Source organism: Toxotes jaculatrix, chromosome 23 (genome assembly GCF_017976425.1).
Source record: "Toxotes jaculatrix isolate fToxJac2 chromosome 23, fToxJac2.pri, whole genome shotgun sequence".
NCBI classification, from domain to species: Eukaryota; Metazoa; Chordata; class Actinopteri; family Toxotidae; genus Toxotes; species Toxotes jaculatrix.
Genome location: NC_054416.1, coordinates 2,397,064 through 2,423,252, shown reverse-complemented (window position 1 = coordinate 2,423,252; position 26,189 = coordinate 2,397,064). Strand labels below are relative to the sequence as shown.

At 42.9% G+C, this 26,189-nt stretch overlaps 1 protein-coding gene across 3 annotated transcripts in view; it reads left to right on the top strand.

Annotated features, from left to right (window-relative positions):
- The window catches only part of nhsl2 (NHS-like 2), a 107,454-nt gene that overhangs the window by 15,368 nt on the left and 65,897 nt on the right, over positions 1-26,189 (top strand). The window contains exon 1 of one of the 3 annotated variants that reach the window (XM_041030846.1): positions 8,590-8,674. The exons of the other annotated variants lie outside the window; for them this stretch is intronic. The gene's annotated coding sequence lies outside the window, so the exon portion shown is untranslated. Of the gene's footprint in view, positions 1-8,589; positions 8,675-26,189 lie in introns of those variants that run through there. 3 annotated transcript variants of the gene reach the window in all.

Here is a 26,189-nt window from a genome sequence, read left to right as displayed (position 1 = left end):
TTGCATCAGAACAGATTGGCTTGTACAAGATTGTGAGTTAAATTTCCTCCTCTGTCCCTCAGGCAGAGGTTTTTTTTCCCCAGCAGTGTTTCTTTCTCTTTTCAGCTGTCAGATTCATCTTGTTCGTCAAACTGTCACTCTCCTTGTGCTTGTCCTCCTCTGTCACAGCTTTCTGTCTTTTCCAGTCTTGTTTTTTTTTTTTTGCTGTGTCTTGTTTCACTCCTCAGTCTTCCCTCCCTCTGTCTCATTCTGCAAATTGTAGAGCGATGACAGAAGCCGGTTTGTGATCGACAGACAGAGAGAGACCGAGAGAGGAGAGAGGGCAAACAGAGAAAAGATGAAAGGCAGAAAGATAGAAACACAGTGAATTAGTGGAACAAAGAAGGAGAAAGGGAGGGCAGAGAGGTGTGAAAACACAAAGAGAAGACGAGAGAGACGAGCCGAGAGGAGATGAGATAAAAAGAAAGGATGCAAATGGAAACGAGAGAATAAAGATGGATGTATGGACTGTGAATCAGGAGAAAAACTGAAACACTTCAGTTTCATCTGGAAAAAGTTTGATGACTTATTTCCAGTCACTGAGAAACTGATTTGATTTAAAGACATTGTTTTTATTTGGGGAAATATGCTAATTTGCTTTCCTGCAAATGAGATGGTTGATGCTGCTCTCGTTAAGTGCAGAGCCACAGCCTGGAGGCGATTAGCTTAGCTTAGCATAAAGACTGGAAACAGGGGGAAACAGCTAGCCTGGCTGTTTCTGGGTATGGACTAAATGAGATATAATAAGTTATTATGTGAAACTTAGAGGTACATGTAGGTATAACTACAGAGCTGTTTCCAGTCTTAATGCTAAGGAGTGAAAAGAAATGGAAATGGATGGATGGATGGATGGAAAGAAGGCAGAAGTATAACTAACAAGCAAATGATTAGTACTATGACAGAGGGAGGGAGGGAGGGAGGTCTGTCCAAAAAGGAGTGAGTTAGATAAAAAAAAAAAAATAAAAGCGTACTCAGGAAAACAGATTAAAGTAAAAAAGGAAGGAGGAAGAGAGGAAGAGATGAACTGGGTGGGTGTAGAAGAAAATGAGTGTTTGTGTAGTGCGATGCCCTCTGTTAAGGAATGCATCATTCATCAGCCTCTCTATTAGTCTGTGTGTGTGTGTGTGTGTGTGCGTGTGTGTATTGTTTGTGTGTATAAAATTCATACTTGTGACTCATGGGACAGGTTTGGGGAATGCTGCCTATCTGGAAGTTACTTCCTGCATGTGTGTGGGTGTGTGCATGTGTGTGTGTGTGTGTGTGTGACTAATACTACCAGCCTGGCTGACAATGACAGACTTGTGTGTTGTTTATGTGCTCTGCCTGACAGTGCACTTTTCGGCTCACAGTCAAGGTCATTCATGGTTTAATGTTCAAAACTGCACTGACTGTTTGTTCATTTGTGTTTTATTTAGCTATAAATGAACTATGTTTATATACGACTACAGCAAATGCATTTTAAAGGAAAAGTAATGCTGGTTAATTTTTTTTCTTTTAATGTAATGTAAAAATGTGTGCTTTTGTTGAGTAAACCTCAACAGCAACTTAACGCACGTTACCGTTTCAACATTTTCCCCTTTATTATTTCTTTTTTTTCCAGACTCGTTGTCCTGGCTCTGTACCTGTCTGCTGCGCCGTCAGCGTGTCTACACCTCTGTTAGGCTTCTGTGATGTCTTAGCTTTCTGTCTGTCTCTCTGTCTGTCTGTCTGTCTCTCTGTCTGTCTCTCTGTCTCTCTGTCTGTCTGTCTGTCTCTCTGTCTCACTGTCTGTCTGTCTGTCTGTCTCTCTGTCTGTCTGACACCTCTGAAGGAAGCGTTTTGTTTTTGTTGTGGCTTCTTGTTGTGAAGGTGAAAACGCTCTGCTGAGAATCTGTCCAGGTTTGTAATGGATCTGTCTTTGATCTCGTTTTTTTTTTTTTTTTTTTATGGCGGCAGCGTGTTGCTCTTATTTCCTTCCCACAATCCCTAATTTTTCTTCCTTCTTTTCTCCGTACTTCCATCCATCTTCTCTACTCTGTCTTTATCATATCTCACTCTCTTGTTGCCTCGACAGACTCAGCAGTAAATATTCTGTAATCAGCCTCACATGCTTCTCTGCTCACACAGGGCTGCTGCTGTCACCACACACACTGACGAGACTGTGTGTGTGTGTTTATACCTCCTTCCAGCTCTAGTTTTTGATCTAAGTGCCAGTCTATTTCACATGCAAATGATTTAAAGTGCATCTCTCTCTCTTCTGTCATCCCTTGTTTCGTCCAGCTGCAGTGTGAGCTAGAGAGAGGACGTCTTTATGTTTTAGGAGGCAATAGCGTCACCAAACCCTGGAAATTGGGCCACAAGGTCTTTAACACTAAGTCAGGTCAAATAGATCCAGGAATAATCTCGTCTTCTTGTGTTTTATAGACTTATGTTCTTTCCAACACAGAAGTGTGACATCCGTATTCTGCACAGAGGTCAAGGGGATGAAGGTGGGGTGGATGTGTAAAGCAGAGAGGTGGTTAACTCTCAGTTTATCCACCTCTCTGCTCTTACAGCAGTGTCTGTGAATCAAAAGCATCGGATTCTAATGTCTTACAGTGAAGAGTCTTTCTGTGTGTTTGTGGCTCGTTTTGATCAGTTTTGAAGTTGGTTTCTGTCTCTAGTGATTCTTTTTTTTTTTTTTTTTTTTTAACACTTCTTTGGACTGAGTTCTGTTGCCGAGCAGTGCCAGCTAAATCGCAGGTCTGTGACTGTTTGAGTCCGGCCTCTTTTGCCTGACAACATATTTTTTATCAGGAAGTGGTGGGAAGCCGTGGAGCCTCGGGGGGGATTTTACTCTACAACTCTTTCTAGAAATTTGGCGCCGCACCCGAAAAAATAAAACCAAAGCGATGTAGTCGTCTGCTCTATTTTGTTTCTCTCTCCTCCCTCCCTCCTTTTCCCTCCGCTTCTTTCCTCACCATCTCTCTTCACCTCCTTTTTTATTTTTTTTTGCATTATCAGCCTCATTATCTCTCTATTATTTGCCTCTTACTCTGCCACTCTCTCCATCACTTTATCTCCTCACTTCATTTTCCTTGCTGTCTGCAGTCTCTTTATAATCAGTCTGCTGGCTTATCAGAAAATGGGCCCCTGAGCACAGACAGGTAAAAGGCCCCCCGGACTGAAAGACACAAAACGACTACGCAAAATGACTACCATAAAAACGCAACCTCTTTATGGCCATAGTTGTATTCTTATATGTATTGCTTTAAATTATATTTTAAATGTGAATCCCATAATTTTGTTTTTGTTTCAACATATTTAATATTTTGTCTTTTATCACCCAATAAGCTCGATGAAATCATCAATACAACATCAGATCTGTATTTTGTTTTTTGCAGTTCATTTTCAATATCACTGATTTACTGTGCCATTAAATTAATTTTATTTCATCCGTCAGCTCATTTGTTAAAATCTAAATGTCACAGAAAATAATAATAAGCCAAATTTCTAAGTTCTATAAAACCACAGTACAATGTTTTGTGCCAAGCAAGGTTTCAGTTTCAGTTCTTGTCATGGCCACTAGGAGGTGGTAGAGCTCAGTTATTGGTGTAAATCTGCCGCTTTACCATATATTCCTTACTGAGGATTGTGTGTGTGTGTGTGTGAGAGAGAGAGAGAGAGAGAGAGAGAGAAAGAGAGAGAGAGAGAGAGAATATGATGCACATTTTCCTCCCTTAACTTGTTTACATCTGATGTCACGACCATCGCTCTAATCATCTTCTTTGTCTCCTCCACTTCTCTTTGCTCTCCCTCTCTTTCTTCCTCTCTCTCCCTCTCAGTCTCTCCCTGCCTCCCTCCCTCTGTCTCTCTCTCCCTCACCCTCTGCTTTGCACTTTGAAGACAGCTCTCACCTCAGTGTGTGATATATATTTTAAAGTCTTTTTTGGTTTGCCACGCGGAATCTGAATGTTTCGAGGGCCACACTCTGAGTTTGTGGTTCTCCAGCAGAGACACGAGGGCTGAAGGTTTTTCTGGCCATTTTAACATAATGGCATCCTGGGGATATGTTACTCTCAGATATGTTTGATAGGTTTGATTTTAAAAACTGATTCTGATGTCATTCTTCTTGTAATGGCATCATATCAAATTCTTATTATTGGACGAGGTGAGTGCAGACCAACCTGTTGGTTTCCACTTGTTTGCAGGCAGAGGGTGTGATTACCTGACTGGGCCTTGATGCATGGACAGCTTGTCAGTCACCGGGCAGGATCAGTCGGAAACTTTAAAATCAATGAGCCGTTGATAGGCAGCTTTGTCTGGCTTCCTTCAGCCAAACACACTCTGGCTGAGTGTGTTTGACTGAGCTCTGTGAAAAATGGCTTGATGATTGCTTCGTTGAATGCAGCATCAGGGTGAGAGGTTCAATTTCCTCTCTGACTCACTGGAGACTCAAACTGTCACTTTCACAGCAGATTTTCTGAATCCAGTAGTAAGAAAAAAAAAATCTGCACAAATAGTTTCTAAAATGTCTGAAAAGCTCTGAACATCCAGGAATTGCAGATCTTTTCAACAGCAGCACATCAGCTAAAGTAAGAACATGAACGTGGCCTGAATTTGGAGCTGTGGGCTGCTGTGTGACACGTTTTCTCTCGTTCAAATCGTCCTCTGCTCTCTCTTTCCAGCCGCGGCCCCAGAAAGCAGCTGTCCAGGAGCTGCAGGAGCAATTTCGGGCGATATGAAAGACAGAAACCAGAGCGTCTGAGACACAGAAATGGAATAAATAGATGCAAACAGAAAGAGAGGAAGGCCCCGACAGAGGGGAGCTGGTCTCTTCCTTCTTTCCACTCCTTTTAGGGATTACATTCTGGCTGCACCAGCTTCATTATCTACTGTGGGATGGAGCTTTGGAAGACCATAACAAACTCACAGAGTCAGGGCTGTGTGAGTGTGGGTGTGTGTGTTTGCGGGTAGTGAGTCAGTGATGGTTTTCTGGGCAGTGTATGTGTGTTTATATGTAAGTGTGTGTGTTGTGTGTGTGTGTGTGTCTTCCAGGCATCAAAGTGTTTACAGGGAGAAGGGGATAATGACGAGGGAGGGAGTGGGCTGTGGCTTAGAGAGAGAGAGAGAGAGAGAGAGAGAGAGAGAGAGAGAGAGAGAGAGAGAGAGAGAGAGAGAGAGAGGGGAGAGCAGGGGGGAATTAGAGTATGAGAGGCTCCCAGCAGGAGAAGAGACCACAAAGTGAAATAAAAACAAAAATAGAATAAAATAAAAGATATGAAATTGAGTTATGAAAAACCCAGAGTGAGAAATGTTTCTGTGGCACGAAAGAAACTGGAAGAAGAAGAAGAAGAAGAAGAAGAACTCGGAAAATGGTAGAGAATAAGAAATTGCAAAAATGGGACGGATAGGAAGATAAGAAAGACAGTAAGAAGACGTGAAAAGAAAGGAAGAGGAAGAGGAGAGAGAAATTATGTATGACTGAATGATGAAAGAAATGAGATAGAGAGAAAAAATAGGGGAAAATGCCAATAACGAGTTATGAGAGCCTGAGGTGATAAATCCCAATATCTTGTTTTACTGTATCAGCAGGTTAAAACTCAGAGTTATTTAGTTTAAAATCATTAAAACACAGAAAAGCAGAACATCCTATAATCTGAAAAAGTGGGACTGAGGAACATTCTGTATTTTTGCTTGATTAAACGACTAAGACGTTGGCGATTGTTGAGCGAGTGATTAATGGATGAACTGTTTCAGATGAAAGGGAAGTATTGAAGGGAAAGAAAATAGTAAAAAAAAGTATGAGCAAAGTAAGAAGGAGGAGAGAACCTGGACTGAACCAGAATGAAACACAGACTGATTTACTGATTTAAACAAAAAAAAGTTTCTCTACCACATCAGTTCAGAGTAAAGTGACGTTAATGGTAGTAAGGTGGTATTTTAATTGGATTCAGTGGCTCAGACCTCAGGACTGGTACGTTGCACTGACATTACTGAATTACACTTATCGACTGGGATCATCAGTAACTCCCTCTCTCTCTCTCTCTCTCTGTGTGAGCAGTGTTAATCCATCCAGAGGAGGGAAACACAGACGTATTATTCCTCCAAACCTTCATGTTGCTCCTTTTTTTTAAACTCCATTCGTTCCTCAGTCCTGCTCTTTTCCCAAGTTTATGTTTCGACTCTCTTTAACTTACCTGTGGTAGTAAGAAAGACTGGAGATACAAGGAAGATATAAGGAAAACAATATCCCTTTAGTGTATAAGGATTCAAAGGACTTTAAAAATATGTGGTGTCTACAACAGTGTCCTCTGGTTGGGACACTGAATTTAGATCTGAAATCAACAACTTTTTCCTTTTTTTTTGTTTACTGTTGCAAGAAGATGCTAAACTCAACAGTTTTACAGTAAACAGTCTCCTCCTGAGTCTGTAATGGCTCAGAAGATGCTTCTGGTGGTAAAAAGTGAAGAGGAAATTGTGAATGAGCTGCTTTGCACCAGACTGAAAATAGCATGCAATACAAGTCTGTATTTACGAGATGCTACATTGATTGGACAGATTTTCTCTGCTCTGCTCTCTCCCACCTCCTCACCCCGTCACTTTCCGTCTTCCTCTGATGAGAAGAAAACAAACGGCCTCCCTCTCCTCCCATCTCTGTCTTCATCTCCGTGTTGTTCCTCTCCTCTGGTCACATCTGCACCAAACGTATATACAGAAGCTGCTATAATGGACGGTTAACTTCTCTCCCCCTCCCTCTCTTCCCTCCTCTCCACCCCCTTCCCCTTCTAACGCTCATCTGTTTCAACTTAAACATGTCAGATCTCATTTTCTGCAGACTCTTGTGTCTGGAGGAGAGAGGGAGGGCAGGGTTTGTTTTTGTCACACCGAGAGGAGTCACTGAAGGGATGGACGGCGGCAGCTGCGGCTGCATCACATCACCGGATATAAAATCACTGGTTTTTCATGATTGTGAAGATGAAAAATTGCACGAGAGTCTCCCATTGCTCGCAATCTCTCCCGCTCCGCGTCTCAGTGATCTTTCTTTAATCAGCCTTCTCCATCTCATTTACATCTTCCCATGTTACTTTTTTTTTTCTTTTTTGCAAAGCAGTGCCACTGCTGTGTGGACAATAACAGGAATCATGGGATGTGTTTGCTTTATGTAAAGCAGCAGCGTCTCTGTTCTCAGCGACCGCGGCTTCACTAACTCTGCAAATTTGGAGTTAGGGGAGGATTTCAGAGCGAGGGACTTATTTATTGCCAAGAGTCTCTTCCTCCTCTTTTTTCTCCTCTTCTTCTCTACCCCCCTCCCTCCCTTCCTCACCTCCAACCTCCTTAATCCGCTCACAATATTGTCCAGAAAATGGCTCCTGCGACAGGAGCTCTGAGAACGACAGAGAGAGCCAGTATATTTGTCTTTTAAGGACATCTTATTAAACCAGGTGGGGTATTATTTGACCCTGTTTGGAGACTGTGAGAACTCGCCAGCACAGCAAAGGAGACAGAAATACCCAGAGGACAGAGACGGAAGGACTGAGAGGAAATTAGAAAGAAAAAAGTAAAGAAATTGAAAAAAAGAAAAGGAAAGAAGTGCTTATTTGGCAGTAAACTTTCACATATTCCAAGGGTAAAATGGAAGAAATCACAAATCTCATTATTCTCAGCAGAAAGGCCGACTCTTTGTGGCTGTGCAGTGTGTAATTCTGGTTTATGACAACTTGGGTCTAATTTTTGTACTTTTGGCTTTTGTTTCAGTTTGTTAGAACATTGTACTTAGGTGGGTCGAGAGTCAATGTTCCTGCTGAGCCAATGGTGGAATAGTTACACATTCACTGAGATGAAAGACAGTTTCAGACAGTGTTGCCCAGTGTTGGCTTAATTGTGCAATAGTATCATAAACAATAGAAACGATGACCGGACCTAAAAAATGATAAACTGCATCTTATACTTATCCTCTATCAAAGAAAAAAGTGTCATGACATGTTTTTCTTAAATTAGATAGAAAAGTTAACAGTTCAAATGCAGATAAGAATCCAGAAGTGTGTGATGGAGTCATGTGCTCAGTACTGCTCTGGATATCTTTGGCTTCTTTGCTGTCATGCCGGTGCAACGCTACGTGATTTGTTTTGATTTGAGGAAGAGAAATCGAGCTCTGAAAGGAGAGAGAGAGAGAGAGAGAGATGAAGAAAGATGGAAGAGATGAAATGACGGAAGATGTTATTTAATAATGTCAGAGAGGGGTGATGTGAGGATAAGCAGAGAGAGTGGGAGAGCTCGTAGGGAGTAACGTCAGGACATGGTGACGGGGGTGGGGGGGGGGGGGGGGGGGGGGGGGCGAAGTGATGATAGAGCGACAAAGGAGTAAAATGAGGACAGTGAAAGAGAGAGAGAGAGAGAGAGGGAGAGAGGGTGCAGTAGTCCTCCTCCTCCTTCAGACCCCTCATCCCCCCGGGGAGCAGAAAAAGTCTGGCTTGAGTTAGCCATGCAGAAGAAGAGGGACACACACACACACAGAGTCAATCCATCACTCCCCTCCCACCCTAACACTCCTCCCTTTTCCCTCCATTTGCTATCTGGAGGGGAAGACGGTGCATTTACTGTCCCTTTCTGTTTTATCAGTGCTTTTGTTTTGTTTGTATTTGTCTGCAGGACGGTCGAGTTGAACTGCACTCAGGTATGTGGGAGGGTAAAGAGGGTGAGGGAGGGATGTGGGGGAGGTGTGCTTTAGCATTACAACCCTCTCTCTTGCTGTTCACCTACCTACCTGTCTGTCTCTGTTAAGCCACTAACATGAATCTCTTCATTTTTAATTTTGTTCTTTGACTCTGAAACTTCTTGGATAAGTTTGGAGAAAGATCACAGTCATGGTTAAAAGATGTTGGGTTGCTCTGTGTTTGTTGACCAAACCAGCCACCTGAGTGGAATAACCACATCAGACTCTGTTTGGGAAGTTTTTTGCATTTTGAGGACTTGGACTATGGTTTGGGTCAGACTCTGGTCAGGCTAGGAAATGGGTTTGGGTCAGGCTTGTGTCCAGTTAGGAGTCTGGGGTTTGGCACGGGTCAGACTAAGATCGTGCAAGGATTGGTATCAGGTAGATTTCAGGCTTGGGTTGAGTTTGGGTCTGGACAGACATTGGTTTTAGCTCGGGCTGGTTTGGACTGTGTCAGGTTCAGGCCAAGTAAAATGTATAGTTAATGTCAACCCTGGTCTGAGCCTGAGAATAGAAACACTGTTTATGTCTCATCTATTAGCAACAGAGAAAAAAGTGTGTGTGAGAAAGAAAAACACAAACAGAGAAAGAAGAGCATGTAAACAAATGTAGAAATATAACCCTGGGAGATATTCTGAGCTGATGCATGCGTATGTTTAACATCAGCTCTCTTTTACCTCTGTCAGGCTGTGCTGAACAGTGAAGACTGTTGACTTGTAGTCATGCTCACAGTGGTGCACACACACCTTGTATGTTCACTCCACCCATCAAACACACAGATTTGTCTTTTACACTGCTACAAAATTTGCTTCTTATCATCGGCCGTGTTTGCACGGTTGTACAACACTGCCTACGTGTAGAACTCAGTGTGTGTGTGTGTGTCTGTGTAAGTGTGTGTATTCCACAATGTACGTACGTGAAAAGGCTGCTGTTTGGAGCTAAACCAGGAATCCCAGCGGAGAACGGCGTCAGATCTCTCTGTCTCTGTAAGTTGCTTCAGAGTTCAGGAAACCGTTTGGTCTCTGGTTTCCCTGACAAAATCGAAAATCCTTCTGCTGCAGGAAAAACCACCTGATCAGAGTCACTTTATTCACTGAGAAGAATAAATTCAGAGCTGCAGCGACGTATCAACAAGTAACACGTACTGATACACGCTGATTCACACACAGCAAGACCTCACATGTAGTTCACATGCATACTGGCTGAGGCGGCTTCATGTGATGCTGTACATCCTCACAGAGAAAGACAAAATACATTACATTACTTTGATTTGGATGTTTGAGCAAATTACAATAACCTGACACAAACTAAATGTCATCATAAATTCATCAGTGGCTCCCTAACAAACAGCTAAGGTCATGTTCATGTACTCCAGGAGCAGTGACAGCAGAGGTTTAAAGGTTTAAATTTGTATGTGAAGTTAGAGAATTTGCTCCACACTGTGCTGAGAGCTGCTCTGAATTCTGTGGCCATTTACATGTGGCTGCTTTATTGGGTTTTATGAGCCAACACATCTGCAAAACAGGAAAAACGCATTTTTGCACACACGTCACTTGACATTCGATACACAATGACTACACAGCGCTTGAATACTCCTTTGGTATTAATGACACAGGAGTAAGTTGTGAGTTTTTCCTCCACGTGTAATTCCTCAGGCACTCTGGTCTTTGCCGTTAACTTGTGATAACAGTCACATGTTAAGCTTGTAATTATCATGCCATTTGTACATACCAAGCGATTTAGCCTGCTGGTTCTCTAGCATGCCCCATTCTTTCTTTTTTTTTTTTCCAGTTCTTGAAGGTATTTTGTTATTTAAGTGTAGATTTGTGTCCCATCAGTGTGTCTCAGTACCTCCCAGAGAGATTAGGGGCCAATTTCACAGCCAGGGATTAAGCTTCATCCCTGACTAAACTCATTTTTCCCCCCATTGGAAACCTCCATTGAGAGAGAAAATTACTCTCAGACTTGTAGCAGCATTTATGTCTGTGACACCAACCCCCCACCCCCACACTCCTTCATAAGTTTGACAATCACTAATTATCCTACAGCTTTTCCTTGTAGCAATTTCATTATTTACTTAGAAAGTTTCAGAAGTGTTCATGACCCCTGAAGTACTTATGTATAAAATGAGACTACTTCCACTATGTGGAGAAAATGGTCTCAGAGAACTTTTTAAATACATTTGAAATAACATAAAAAAAAGTGTTGGTGAAATTGTAAACTGAGTAGAGGCTGCGTGGTGTCACTGTTTTCTACAGTGAATATGCAGTGTTTTGGAAGTCTTCATCTCCTTTAGTTCTGGAGTTCAGTGGAGAACTTCTTGTCCCTGGTGTCTGACCGCAGCGTGTCCAGCAGTATTAGGTTATCTGCTCTCTAGGGATTAACCGATTTTCTCTGGTCTGGAGGAATGTGTGAGAGCCGAACAGCTCTGGCACCGCGGACGGCAGATCAGAGTACGCTCACCCTGCCCGACGGAGCCACGGCCCGGGACTTAAGAGTGAGAGTGTTTACATTTACGCACATTAATATTCAGCATATCAGCCACAGCCTTCTGACGGGTTTGAAGTCTCAGTCAGAGAAAGGTAATGTCAGAAGTGGATTTAGCAATATTTGAATCGGGTCTGATGAAATCTGTGGAGTTGTTACCAGGCTGCTGTCAGTCCAGAAAACAGACAACCGTCTGATATTTCGTTTTCAAGCCAAACTCTTAAAGTGAACATTACACAACAGACCCGATCTTCTTTTTTTCTTCAGGCTTGGATACAGATTTGGCCTCAGTCTCCTCGGGCAGCCCGGTCAGATTACACATCACAGCAGAATGCTTTTAACAAATTACGCCAAGTGTGATGTTGTTTCCCACGCTTCTCCTCTGCGCCTGTGGGGATGACATCAACCAGCAGCAGAAGAGCGTCTCACAGTGATGATAACATGTGTTATTGTTGTCGCTGGGATGATCACAGTGAACTTTAAGGAGTATATTTTAGAGGCTTGAAATGATGTGACATACTGTGGTGAAAGCCCAAGTTCGGTTTTGGTGACTTTCTCGTAACGGAAGTTTTCCGTTTTAGTTTGAAAGTTTTTATCCAACAGAAACAGAAATATTCATCTGATTCCCAAACATCATCAAAGTTGTGCCCTGATGATCCAGAACAGTAACTTAAATTGTGCTCATGCTCCTCTGTTGCAGGCAGTAGGTTTGGGAATCAAACGTTGTTCACATCTAGAAAATTACCCTTTTTTTTTAAACCAAGTTTATGACTTTAAAATAAATTCTTGACAAGAAAAACCTTTTTGTAATTTGTGCATTCCAGTTTTTACCAGCAACTGCAGTAAAGGGCTTGAGGTTTCCTTGCAGAATGAGCTTCAGATCCTTTGTGAAATGTTTGTTATTCCAACGTCTCAAATGGTTTTAACCCTAAAATTATCTGTTCATACCGTGACTTAAAGAAACTATGAGAAAGATTCGGTTCCAATCCTGCGTTGATTTTTGGGCAGTTCAAAATAACCCCCTGAACTTCGTCTCTCAGCATCTCGATAAAAGATTTTTCGTTTCTGTAGCATTTGGTACAAATTGCTGTGCAATTTTTTACAAATGCTGCACATCTCATTTTGTAACAAAATCCCTGAAATAAACAAAAGTGACCTGGTACAGACGCCACCGCAGACTTGGCCTCATCGCATCTTGGAACACATTTCGCTGCTTTCTCCGTGTATTTGTATTGTTCTTTGGCTTTGAGGGGAGCTAAATGTTTAACCACCAACCAACAACACTGATTATTATTTGATTACGGGACTACGGGGTAAGACTGCAGGAGGCAAATGAAATTAAAGAGCATAATAGAGCAGAACTAAATACCAAAACACTGGGTAGGCCTAATCCTCCCTTAGCACAACAATGTGGAGCGGGAGGAGGAGGAAAGTGGAGTGTTTGTCTGCCTGTGTGCGTATGTATGGATCTGTAGTATTTATGTGTGTGTTGTTGTAACACATTTTCTCCTGCTGAACTAACAGGGCCCTGTGGTGGCATGTTTTGTTGCGCTTGGATTTTGGAGGACTTGCTGACAGTTGTCGTTAATTTTCATTTTATTTCACTGCTTTCAGTTTAGTGTCTGAGAAACGCAGGTCGGTATTCACTAACGCCCAACTGTTTTTAACAGTATATTGCTTTTTCTTGCTCGCTGCACATTGTGCTTGGCCTGCTGTGAGCTCATGTTCTTGTTTTATGCTGTTAACAGAGGAATGAACATGCTCTGCAGCCTGTTAATTTAACCCAAGGAACCCTCCGCCGTTTATTAGAAGACACGAGCTGATATCAGCCAAATAAAACATGTCGGAGATCTGATACTACCAGCTGAAGTCAGCATTGTTTTTATAAATGCAGATTGAAATCCTGAGTGAAGCGTCTGGCTCACAGTCGTGGAGCATATTGGTAACAATCTGGACAGTGTCGCTTTTTTTTTCAGAACAGGATGACAGTTGTACCAAACAGGGATCTCCTGTTGCGTAACAGTCATCAGTGCATTAGAGATTGAAAAAATAATAATAGAATTTGTCTATTGGCTCCAACTGACCTCAGTCTCCAGGGGAAACAAATGTGCTGTTGGACCGTGCTGCAGATTTAAACTACACGTATCAGCAACGCAAGGGAGCACAACACAACGTTAAATGCCCAGGTGTTTGTAGGAGAAACTACTGTGCTCAACTCTGCTGCTCAGATAGCACAGTTTATTTTCACTTACGCCCCGTGGGGAACACAAACACGCGAGTGCTACCCATAATAGAGCAAATCAAATGTCCTTAAAGGATCATACTGTTATTGTTGCATGTTTTCGCACGTTAACCACACACAACCAAAGATTTTCCAAAGCATACCTTACATTTTGAACTGATTCCTACCTTCTTCATAGCCAATAATGTGCAGAAATATGGAGTTAAAACATAATCACTTTATGATTATGATGCAGTTGCAAACAGACACTTGTCCCAGAGTTGCTCCTCGAAATGGCAGCGTTTAAAAGAGCGCCGTCGTCATTTGAGTAGAGGTGTCTTTTAGAGGCAGTGTCAGCTAACGAACAACAACATTTGAGTCCAAGTAAAAGTGCATTGCGGGGACATGCCACGCAAGCAGTTGTATAATGTCTTCTGTGTCTCTGGATGTCATTAGGGTCATTGCTTGATCTTTGAGAGAGCTAATTTTTAACAGAAGGCCTGGAGTGCAAACTGGGGGTGTGGAGTTTGAAAGACGCTATCGAGTGTGACTGTGGGAAGAGACAAGAGCTTTTGGAGCTTGAGTCATATAAGGGACTAAAAGTCAGGACATCTTGACCATTAATTTATCATTCTGTCTCAACTGTACAGGAGCAGAGTACTAGTTCAGTGATGGCGGCTGGATCTCAGGGAATGACAGCAAGAAAAGTATAAGGAACTGAATAAAGACCTCGAAGGATGAGTGAAGGGGTGGATGAGGAAAGGAGGACAAGAAGGAAAGAAGGAGATGCCATGGGAGAAATGGAGGAAGGAAAGAGGGGAGAGAAAGAAATGGAGAAAGATGGAGAGATATGGATCCAAAATTTGCCCCATTTGGTCCTCCTCACCCCGCTGAAATCATTCCCCCATGGTCCCCCCTCCACACACACACACACACCACCATCATCACCACCACCACCACCACATTATCTGTCCCAAACCAGAGTTATATAACTAGATTGGGGTTCTGAGTCAGAAATTTCCTTATGTAACCCCACTCTCCCAGACCACATTCTGACAACAGCTGATGTTTTTTTAACTTCTGGTAATAATTGAAGGGTTTGATTCCATTTTCAAATTCCAAACAGTTTTTTTTATTTACCTATGTCTTTTATTTTTTTTTAGAAATGAAGAATTTGTTCACTGCTAATAACTGTTGGGTTAAAGCTGAAGCTAAAGCTGAACAGTGACAACTTTGCTCACTAGCAGCACCACATGGTAAAAAGAGGGAGTTAATTGAATTCTGAGGACTTAATCATCCAGAGTTCTGACAGCAGGATGTCAGTACTACCACATCATATTCATACAGATGGTGAAAGCAAGCACAGAGCATCAGTGTCACCGTGTTATGGCTTATCCAAGCACAGTCAAGCAACTGCTGTATTTATGTTTGTCATCTTTTCAGTGGGCTTTGATGAGGTTCTGTGAAAGGTTCTAAGGTTCTCTGGCTATTGTCATGGATTAGAGATTTAAAACTTTCAGTTCAAATCGAAGCTTTGAAATCCTGGCACTTTAAAGTTAAAGGCTTTTCACTAAGCTACTATAACACATGAATCACATTAGATCATATCGTGTCATTTTATGTAACATAATCCATCAGTGAAAAGCTGTGTTGTCTCGTGCGATAAAGGATTTGTCTGGTTCAGACTGTGGTGAGCAGAGGAACACTAATATATTTTTAATGCCGCCCACGTTTTCTTATCAAACTTCTAACAGTAATCTGGCTCTGTGGGGGGTGGATTAGCAGATTAAATGCCCCCTACAGCGCACATAAACACACACGCACGTGTATTAATGCAAACTTGCTTACATGGAGGGATTAATAGGAGCTTTAAACTGCAGGTGACAGTGGTGGACTCACATCTCCCTGTCAGAATAAGCCGATAAAGAGAAAGATGTTGGGACAATATGTTGTACTTGGACTGTTAAGTGATGACTGACCACAGGAGGTAGGGCTGAAGATGCCTCTACAGCCAAGAGAAGATGAATGACTTTAAAACTGCAATAGGAGAGTCACTGAAAACCGAGTTCCCTCATAAGGTGGGAAAATAGAACGTTACACACAATGAGGACAATAGAAGACACAGTGTAAACACTAAAAATTCAAAGGGTTAAAAACGGACAAAGTTTTCTGACTGAAATGAGCATTACAGCTTCAGTATATCCCATTCTTCTCTTATTTTTCAAGTTTATCCAAAATAAAATACAGTTCTGACTCATTATTCCAGCATCAGTCTTGTAAATCGTAGATCAAGTGTGTCTGTCTCATACAGTATTCTGTCCCTTTGTCACACTTTGCCAGTCTTTTCCTCTCGATAGCTGTTTCTCTGTCTCTTGAGCACAGTACGAGCAGGACTGAGATCACCAGGGGACGTCACATATCTTGTTCTACTTCAGGGAATTGTTGATGATTTCAGCAGCTTGGTTCTGTCATGCCTTCAGTTTCTAAAAATTGGTGAAGACAGAGCTCCCATGAGGATACAGCTCCGGAGAGAATTGAAGTCTCTGCCATTTCTTCAGCTTGGTGATAGTTTTTCTGCTTCTCCCAGCTGTGGCATTTATCTCTTCTTCCAATCATTAAAAATGTGTCTTTCATAGAAAACCTGTGATGTAAAATACACTTTTTGGTTTTAAGCAAATTTAAGTGTTTCTTCAGTTAAGTGGACACTTTTTCTGTGACAGGGATTTTAATGGAGACTTATTAAAGTTTTAATCACCACTATGGTGCTGATTTGAACTCATCCGGTCTAATGGGATGGCTTCAATGAATTTAAAATGTGCTTATTCCTTTTTATAGCAGCTGTCCTGTGACACATTTGCGGGTTAGGGGATTCGATGTGGGGTCCTGACCACCCTTAACTATTCAGTGATCCCTTACACTCTTTATGGACACACACACACACACACACACACACACACACATTGCAGACGTCCCTCAGGTGTGTCCTCTCTCCCTCAGTCGATCCCTCTATCATAACCTCAGTCCTTGTTGCTGTTGACAGTGTTCGGGGTCGATACAATCTGTAGTGGCCTTGGGTCACTGGACAAATGGACAAGCCCGGGAATCCTGTGGATTAAGTCGTTCACACGCATACAAACTTGCACACACACACTCATACACACAGACACACAGACACACACACACACACAGACACACAGCTGCCACTCGAATGCGCACAGCTGTTCATTGCTCACATGACGAGTCTGACTGGGTTCATTTAAAAAATAAAGTAAATGTGAGTGTTTTTGAATGTGTGTGTGTGTGTGTGTGTGTGTGTGTGTGTGTGTGTGTGTCCAGGGCAGTCCCCGTGGTGGATCACAGTGTAATCTCAGTTATTCCCCTGGTTTGCTCTCTAAGGGCATGAACACACATTCACATAGATACAAAAACACACAAACACGTTTTTGTGTATCAGAGTGTAATCTGTGTTCGTCCTGTCAGAGTCCTCGCTCAGCGGGAATCATTAAAGAGCAGTTAATTACCCATAATCCACTCTGGGCCAGATGTCTGCTCTGCTGGAGTGGTCAGAATTTGTGTGTGTGTGCGCGCACGTTTGCCAAATATTTGCTATTTGTGGAAATCTCCTCGTCCTTTTCCTCATATTTTCACCCTCATGCTGACTTTCTCATATTTTTCCTCCCCTTCTCTCCTCTTTCTCCTCCTCCTCATCCTCCTTTCTTTCATCCGTTGCAGAGGGTTTGTAGACTTGACTTATATTCTTATTCTCCGTCAGTGTTGCTCCACCTCCCCTGTTTTTTTTTTTTTGTCCTTGCCTCTTTCTCTGTTTGTTTCTCTGCCCACAAATCCGTCCATCCCTCCCCCTCTGTCTCTCTCCACCCCTCCCTCCCTCCCTCCTTCCCTCTCATTTTGATTGTACTCTCTTGGACCCAGAGGGACTCAGAGTTCACTTGTTGCAGTCATCACAAAACAAGCTTCAGTCCAGACCTGCTGCCTAATCTGTTGTAAGGTACTGTACCAGTCCGTGTCCATGTGTCTGTGTGTGTTTGAATGTTCTTAAATGCAGCAAGTTTTATTGTGAGTCTTGTTTGTAGTTTTAAAAATGCCTGATGCCGTTGCAGACTTTGTGCTGTGATAATTGGCCGGTTCGTGATAATGGAGGGTTTATGGCTTCGTGGGTATTTTACAGTTTTATGTGTTAACTTCTTTATCTTGTTTATAAGTGTTTACTTTATGAGTTTCCTTTTGAACTGGGTCAACTGATCTCCAATCCAACTGATCTTCAATTACCTGAATCACAGAAGAGATTTTGAAGTGATGAACAACTGTTGCTGGTGTTTAGACTGTGTAGCCTGACATCCAACCAAAACTGGTAAATGAGGAGAGAATGACAGCTCATCACCTTCGTTGTATCGTCCACTAGCTTGGTTTCGAGCAGAGGACCCTCGTTGTGACACTTTCTGGTGTGACCTGGATTTAAATCTCAAACCAGGCTGGAATGAGTAATTTTCTCATCCTCCTTATTTGACATACTGAAGATTCGTTGAAAATTAAGGGCAAAACCCAAATCCAAATCTGGATTAACAAACTTTGGCTGAACTGCATCTGTGTCCTCACAGCCACTAAGAGGAAATGTGGTTCCTGATGGTCTTGTTGGATGATTTCTGGGAGGATGAAGTTATCAGAATTCACTTACCTCTTTCTGTCAACATGTGATGTTTCCTTGTGCATCTTTTAATCGTCAGAGGTGTGCCTCATGATAAGAAACTTAAAGATATCTTTCCAGCCTCAGCATGGGGTCTCCTTTAAAAAAAATTGCCCTTGAATAACCCCAACACCTCAGTGAGGTTTCCAAACCTTGCAGCAGCTGAATCGAGGGCATAAAACAATGTTTAATTTACTTGGGGGAATCACTGTGTACTCTAAAACCAGATTTATTTTCAAGCCCCTTTGAAAGATAAGGCCAGCTACGCGAGAGTCTACACCTTGTTACTACGTCTGTGCAGCTGAAACACAAAGGGAGCAAAAGCATTTCTGCAATGCTTCCCCCTTTCATTTGTTTGAACCGGACAAACAGGTAAATAATTTCTGGTGTCGTTTTTCTTTCCTAGCAGCAGCTCTTTGAAGGGGAAATACCTTTTGAACAAACCTCGACAGAGGTAAACAAAGCTTGAGTTCTGCTGTTAGAAAAGGAGGGAGACCTTTTTTTTATGTGATGTTTTGATCCTTCGTTTCTTGCAAATCAGCCACAAGCTTGTTATGAGAACATTTGGCTTGGCATGCATTGTTAGTGTGTTAGTTCAAGGTCGGGCCATGATTATAAAAAGGAGATAAGAGGACAGTAAATATTATGGCTGCTTGGGTGAGATTTGGACAGCGAATGAGAAAGTCGGTTTTCTTGTCATCCTCAGGTGAACTTTTGTGTGAGAGCTGAAGTGATGATGAGGTGGAAAACAGATTCTTCTGGTCATTCTCATGTGAATATGGCATGAAAAAGAAGGCGAGAGACAGAGAGAAAGAAAAAACAAGAGTGGGAATGTGAAATTTTCTCACCTTGTTTGGCTTTTCTGGGACAGACAGAGACAGAAAGAGGGAGATGGAGATAAAAGGAGACTCAAGCGCAGAGCAAGAGGCTGAAATAGTAAAAAGACAAAGTGGTACAAAGAAAGCAGACAGAATGTGATAAAATGAGCTGTCAGCATAAGACAGAATCTAAAACAGGGAGAACGAGAGCAAACGTCCCAGTTATTCACAGTGATAGCTGACAAGATGTAGCCGCTTGTGTGCAATCGATGTCGTCGACTTAACGAGATGTTCTGAAAAATGGCTGACAGAACGACAAATCAGCAAGAAAGGGAACAGCTTGGTCTCCAACAGCGCTCTGCTCCCCCTCCGGGCCTCGACACCATTACGTAAGCGGCATGATCGAATATAGGCAAAAGCTAAAAGCGATCTTTGTGGGAGGCTCAGGGATGAACCTGGATTACTGATGGTTTAAGGATATTTATAATGGGAATCCCAGCAGATTTCACTGTGCAAATATGTTTCTCATATGCCAGAGAACATGAAGCGCTGTTCCTCATAGCAAAAGAAAAAAGGGAAGATGGTTTCTTCAGACATTAGTGGTTTTGAGTGAGATGTCTCAACAACCGTTGGGGATAATTTAGATTAAAATGAACTTTGGATGAACTGATGAACCAAAATACTTTTGTTTATGACTAAATACCTGCAGAACTTAGGACCTTCTCAGTAGCGTCATCTAATTAGCCAATGTTAACATGCTAACCAGCCATACTAAGATGGTGAATATAGCAAACTGTACCAAATTGTAAGGGTAAGTCCTTAACTGTAGTACCGACCCTGCAAAAAGCAAGAACAGAAAGACACAGACATCATCTATCCTGCAAGAAACAACCGACACACCCTAAAACCATAATGATGCTAATAAAGTGAAGGATAATCTTCTGGGGAAAGGAGATGAGCTGTGAAGTCATTTTTCTCAGTTTCACTGCTCAGGCTGTTACTGCAGCTTTTGGCAGAAGGACACACGTAAACATCCCAATGAAACCGCAGAGCAGAGTCGATCCTTGTTAAACTGGAAGAAAACAGACGGAAGTCATTGCCCTGGAATCTCATCTCCATTTCCTCGTGCTTGATGCTATCAGTGTATTACCAGAGAAATAAATGTGAACAAACTGGATTTGTACGAGGGGCTGACATATCGGAATTGCAATCAGACAAGGCTTAATTTTGATTTGTTAGATACATCGTGTTTGTTACGATGGCGCTGGGGCGGAAAGGAAAACCTGCTAAACTCACTTGGTCAAACATGACTTCGCTTCCAGGTACTGTGGTAGACTAAGAGTGCTGCTGGGAGTACTTTGCAAGTATAAGTGAACAGTGAATTCAAAATTTTTCCCATGTAAGTTATTTATAATAACACAGCATGTGGCAACACTTATCACTTTGCAGTTGCTATATACACAAAACACCCGCCTGTCACCGCCTTAAGCACTGATTAATCTGCAAATATTTGCAAAAAAAAAGTCAATTCTCTCCACAGAAACGATTATCGGACATTGTCTTAAAATAGCTGTTGACTTGACCTCCAGATTAGATCACTAAATATGGTTGTGTGGATGTGAGATCTTTTTCAGAGCTCTGCAGAACATCCAGCACTTTTTTTTCCTATCAGCTGTTTTTCAGGATGTGAGATGCAGCAGTGAAAAAGAGGAGGAGGAGGAACAGATTTATGATGGCAGCAGGTTCTCTCTCACTGTAAAGTCGTCCAGAAAACAAAATTAATTCATATTAGAAAATAACAATAATCTAACAACAAATCCATCTTCTAACACATGAGTTTCAGTGTCACAGTGCATATTTGTATATGGAGCCTGGGAACAGTAGCTGGATAACAGGATCTAATGGGGATGCACCAAACAAACCAGCAAACCTAAACTGGAAAAGCAACAGAAGAAACTAAGCTATTTTATTATGGCCACTATCAAAGACAAGGCCTTGGTGGGAAATTGTTGTTTTACTTTTTCCAAATGGACATGATTTACAGGAGGCGTTTAGATTTCCACTGTGAATTTTTCCATGTAGTTTTTTTTTCTCTTTCTGAGAGAGGATGAACATCGTGGGTTAGACCCTCTACATTTTTGAGACAGAGACAGAGACATTCAATCAACCCTTTAACGGCAGTGTGTGGGTTTCGGTGTGACCTTGAGTAACCTCTGCAGCTGTTGGGTATTCCATGCATTAGAAACTGGCTTCAGCAATGCATGAAACGGCAGGAAGACAAGAAGGGGAAGGAAGAGGGTAAGGGAGGGAGAAAAGGAGGAATAAAAAAGAGGGATTGAGTGGTAGAGGAGGTAGAAATCATCAACAGGCCTCCCCTCTTCTCATTGTGTATTCACCCCACTTCTCTCTCTGTCTCACTCTTTCACCCTCTCAATCTCATTCCCTGAGCCTCTCACTTCACTTTCAATTTCTCTCCCTCTGTTTGAACCCACCCAGTCTCACCATCTTCATTTATTCATCTCTCTGTCTGTCAGTACACGTTCCACCTTTCTCGTTCCACCTTTCTTGCTCTTCTGTGGTCTTTCTCTGTCCCTCTGTTTCTCTCTGTCTTTGTGGTTAACACACATGGCCAAAAATATGTGGACACGTGAACATTGCACCCACTGATTGCTGAACATGTGGTTTGTCTAATTTTAAGGGTGTTTTTCTTAACGATCAAATGGTTACTTGGGTCAGACATGCAGATAGGGGCGTCCGCATACTTTTGGCCACATAGTGTACGTCTCCTCTGTTTTCCAGTCACACCGATGATCGTCAGCCAATCTATTGCTCTATTTCTCGCTCTGCCTCCTTCATTCCACCCATCTCTCTCTCTCTCTCTCTCTCTCTCTCTCTCTCTCTCTCTCTCTCTCTCTCCTCTCTCTGGCTTCTGATTGGCTGCTTTCTGCCTGGCTCTTTATGAATTGAACAGCAGCGGCTGGATGCGACTGGCTGGGAGCTAATCAACACAACGGATGCTCTCTCTCTCTCCCTCTCTCTCTTCCTCTCTCCCAACCACACACACATACACACGCACACACACACACACACACACACACACACAGAAATATATTCACATGCTCACCGGCAACAGCCAAACCTTTCAGTGAAATGTGTAGAGGTTCACACACTCTTTTCCCTCATCTCTCTCTTTCTTTCTCACTCACACACACACATGCTTGCTTGCACACTCATGTTCTCACACACACACACACACATGCACACCCACACACCGGCACACAGCTTGCTTTGTCAACAGCTCACGTAGCGCGGTGCACTCAGGCGAGCTCTCACACACACGTAGCGTAGGACACACACACACTCTCTTCTATTTCTCTCTTCCTCATCTTCTGTCACTCACTCTCTCGTTCGCCCTCAGCCGCAATCACATGCCGAGCTTCACACACACACATAGACACGCAGTCACACACTGTGGGACGCAGGCGGCTTCAGTGATGGTGTGACGCTCTGCCCTCCCTCACACACACACACACACACACACACACACACTTACGCTTCTCGGCTGTCGCTCATCTTGCACACTCACATGCTTTAACACACGAGACGCACACACCTCGTCAGCCTCTCTCAGTCAGTCAGTCAGTCAGTGTGTGTGTGTGTTGGTGGAATGAGGCGGTGATGTTTTGGGACAGGAAGAATAGTATGGGCAATTCCCAACGACGGCCCAAGGGAAGACACAGACCCAAATCGGCAACAGGTACTTTATCTTCCTATTTATTGTGTTTTCATTGTATTTTTTTGTGATTTTCTTCTTTTAGTCTTTTCATCCCTCTGTCCGTCCATCCACGTACTGATTGTTCATCCTCGATCCATCATTCGTTTATACTCACATCTCAGCTGGCCACACTCGATCTATCTATCCGTACTGGTTTTCCATCCATTATTCTTTCAGTTTCTGCATCAGAAATGTCTCGTATTCAGGTGTCTCACGTCCATGCATCCCTCTTTTCCACCCTCCATCCCATACTCACATGCACTTGGCAACCCAACATTTAATTAACCTATGCAATGCAATCCTCTTTTCACTCTGTCACTCATCCACCTATCCATCCATCCTTCTTTTCCTCCATAGAAATATACACCTTACGTGTCAAGCTCTCATTCAGTTACCCATTGTTCTGTCTAATGATCTGTCTCTCGGCTTTTCCGTCCAGTCCATTCTTCTGTCCATGTATTTCCAAATTTCTCCATCCCTCCATCCTCAAAATGTCATGTTAAGGTGTCTCATGTCCATGCATCCCTCTTTTCACCCATCTGTCCATACTTCTTTTTGACCATACATCCATCCATCCATTCTACACACATGCACACTTAACTTGTGAAGCCTTTATTCATCTGTCTGTTGATCTGCTATTGTTTTTGCATCCAGTCCATTGTTTCATCCATTTATCTCCCAGTTTCTGCATCTAAAATAACTAATATTTAGCTGTCTTTTGTCCATGTGTCCCTCTTTTCACCCTGCCATCCATCCATCCATCCATCCATTCTTCATTTATTTCACACCTTCTTTGGCGAGCCTTCATTCATTTATTTCTTTTGTTACTGATTTACCTGTCTAGTTCTGCATCCCTCCATCCGAAATGTGTACATATCCTGGTGTTTCACACCCATGCTTCCCTCTTTTTGCCTCTCCATCATCCATCCATCTTCTTCTCCCGTCATCTTTCCCTTCGTCTGGGTTGCCAGGTTTGAATGAACTAGGTCAATTGGTCTTTGCCTCTTGGCGAGTGTGCGTGTGTCCTGTACACTTTTTGCTTTTGGTTTACTGCTGCTGCGTGTGTGTGAAAATATTATGGTTTTATGTTTCACACATTTTGCCACATGCTGCAGTCTCGTGCATACACGTGCTTGTGTGTGTGTGTTGGTGTGCGTGTGATTGCTCGGCTGCACTGCCTCGTCCTGCACGGCTGGATGGGATTACGAGTGGGCTCTTTAATTATCTCTAAGGGTGAGCGAGAGAGAGAGCGAGGTAGAGATAGTGTACGAGAGAGAGAGGGGAAGGGAAACGAGAGATGACAGCCCTTGTAAATCTGCCCCTCTTACTCGCTTCCTCGTCGGACGATAAAGGAGGAGAAGAGGAAGAGGAGTGTGGGGAAGAAGGAGGAGCGAGGAGGGGTAAAAGGAAAGGAAGAGAGGAAATCAGAGGACATGAAAAAATAGGCTGATGAGCGATTTTTGGAGATGAACGACAGGCGTGATGAAGGACTGGGAGGAGGGAGAAAGATGAGCATGTTGCATTAAAGACACACATGCATAGTGTTTGAGTCATGATGCAGAGCTGCACCGTGCACACAGTGACGACCGAGAGTAAACATACCCATATGCTCACTCCTTTTCTATGTCCACACACATTATGTGCATATCCCCCAGGACAACAGTGTGTGTGTGTGTGTGCAGTGCAGTATGTATGTAAGCTTTAACACAACCCGACAGCGAGCTAGCCTGCACACACCTGCTGTGGTGCAATAATCAGCACAAGACGCTTCCCGATATGTTTGACCTTGACTTTAATCAGCATTTATCAGGCAACAGCGACAGACACGTTACTGTCACCAGGTGCTGCATCATGTACCAGACACTGCAATGTACCGTTAACAGTGATATAATGATGATAAGGTCAGGGACAAGAGGCGTAATTGATGCTTAATAGGTGAAAGGAGGAAGTGCGTTTTTCACAGCGACAACAGCCTGTGATGACGTTTACCTGCAAGAACCTCTTGTGGCTTTTGTGAATAACAATTATTGCCTCTGGCCAGAGTGAATGGTTGAAAGTTTCTCACTGCTCCTCCTACCCAGTGTTGTTCTAACAACCGAGACGCAAGCTTCAGGAGCTTAACCAGGCAGAATGAAGACTGTGTTGCATCTTTGAAAGCTCCAGAGAAAGGCAGGAAGTGGACCTTGAGTTAGGATCTTCACCTTCTGCTTTATGCCACCATCTTTGGCAGATAAACAGTCATATGTTTGCCATAAGGGGACGGTCAATGTCGTCCTGCTGAAAGAGATGTCAGATCAGGAGACGCACACATGGGTGAGTGTGCAGAGTAACGACAGATGACCCAGTTTGCTGTTTAGTTTGGGGCTTGTGGGAATGAATGGAAAGAATAAGGAAAAGTGTTTTAATTTAATTGCTTAACGGTATCTATTTAACAAGATGCCTCAGCTTCAGTGTTTTGTTCACTGAAGTTTGCCTCGGTTCCCTCCTGCCCTCTCACTTTTGCACATAATGCAGGTCGTACGAGGCGACGAGCTCATGATTCTCCAGGGAGCAAATGTGTAGTTTTACATCTCTTGGATGTAAAACCCTCTCCCGCCCTCCCTCCTCCGTCCTTGTGTTTCGAATTCATTGTCACTCTTCTTTTCCCCCTTCTCTCAGGTTCATTTCTGGCTGTTGCCGGATCACTATTCCTTATGAAAATTAAACATACACCGACACACATGAACATATGTGCTGGATGTAGGTTTTCTATATGATGCCTGTGTTGCTGTGCTCTTCTGCTGCTATGCAACTGTTGTCCTAGTGATCACCCGACAACACTCTTCCTTTGTTCCAGTTTTCGTGCTCAAAAAAACGAAAGAACGTGAATTTTTTTTCACTACTTTTCTTCTCCTCTGTCGTTATTCGCTCTGCTTCCATTCGCTCGCTCATGTTAAAAGGCATGACTGACCATACACACACGAGCACACACACACACGAAACATGTTCATTCATATATTTTCAGATCGATGATGTCATTTTCAGCACAGCCAGCACCCTGCAGCAAGAGTGAAAGAGAGAGAGAGGGATGGATAGATAGAAAGAGAGGGAGGGAAAGAAACAAGGGGTGTGTGTAGAGATAATTGGATGGAGGCGAGAAAGGAGGATTTAGAGAAAGTGATTGAGAGATCTGAGGCAAGATATGCGATGAGAGAGAGACGTAGAGCGAATAAATGGAGAGAGAGAGAGAGAGAGCAATGGCCGGTGTAGAGAGACAGAAACAGGAGAGAGACAAAGAAAGCAGAAGAGAGGAGAGAAGAAGAAGAAGAAGAAGTAGGAGAGGAGGAGAAATGGGAGGAGACAGGAAACTGCGCCTGGGAGCGTGTGACTGAGGCTGCTGTTACCATGGCAACCATACAGGTGTTAAAGCAGGTCAATTGAATGCTGGTCGGCGTTCTGCCAGTGACCAACAAGCACGTGTGTGCTTCTGTGTG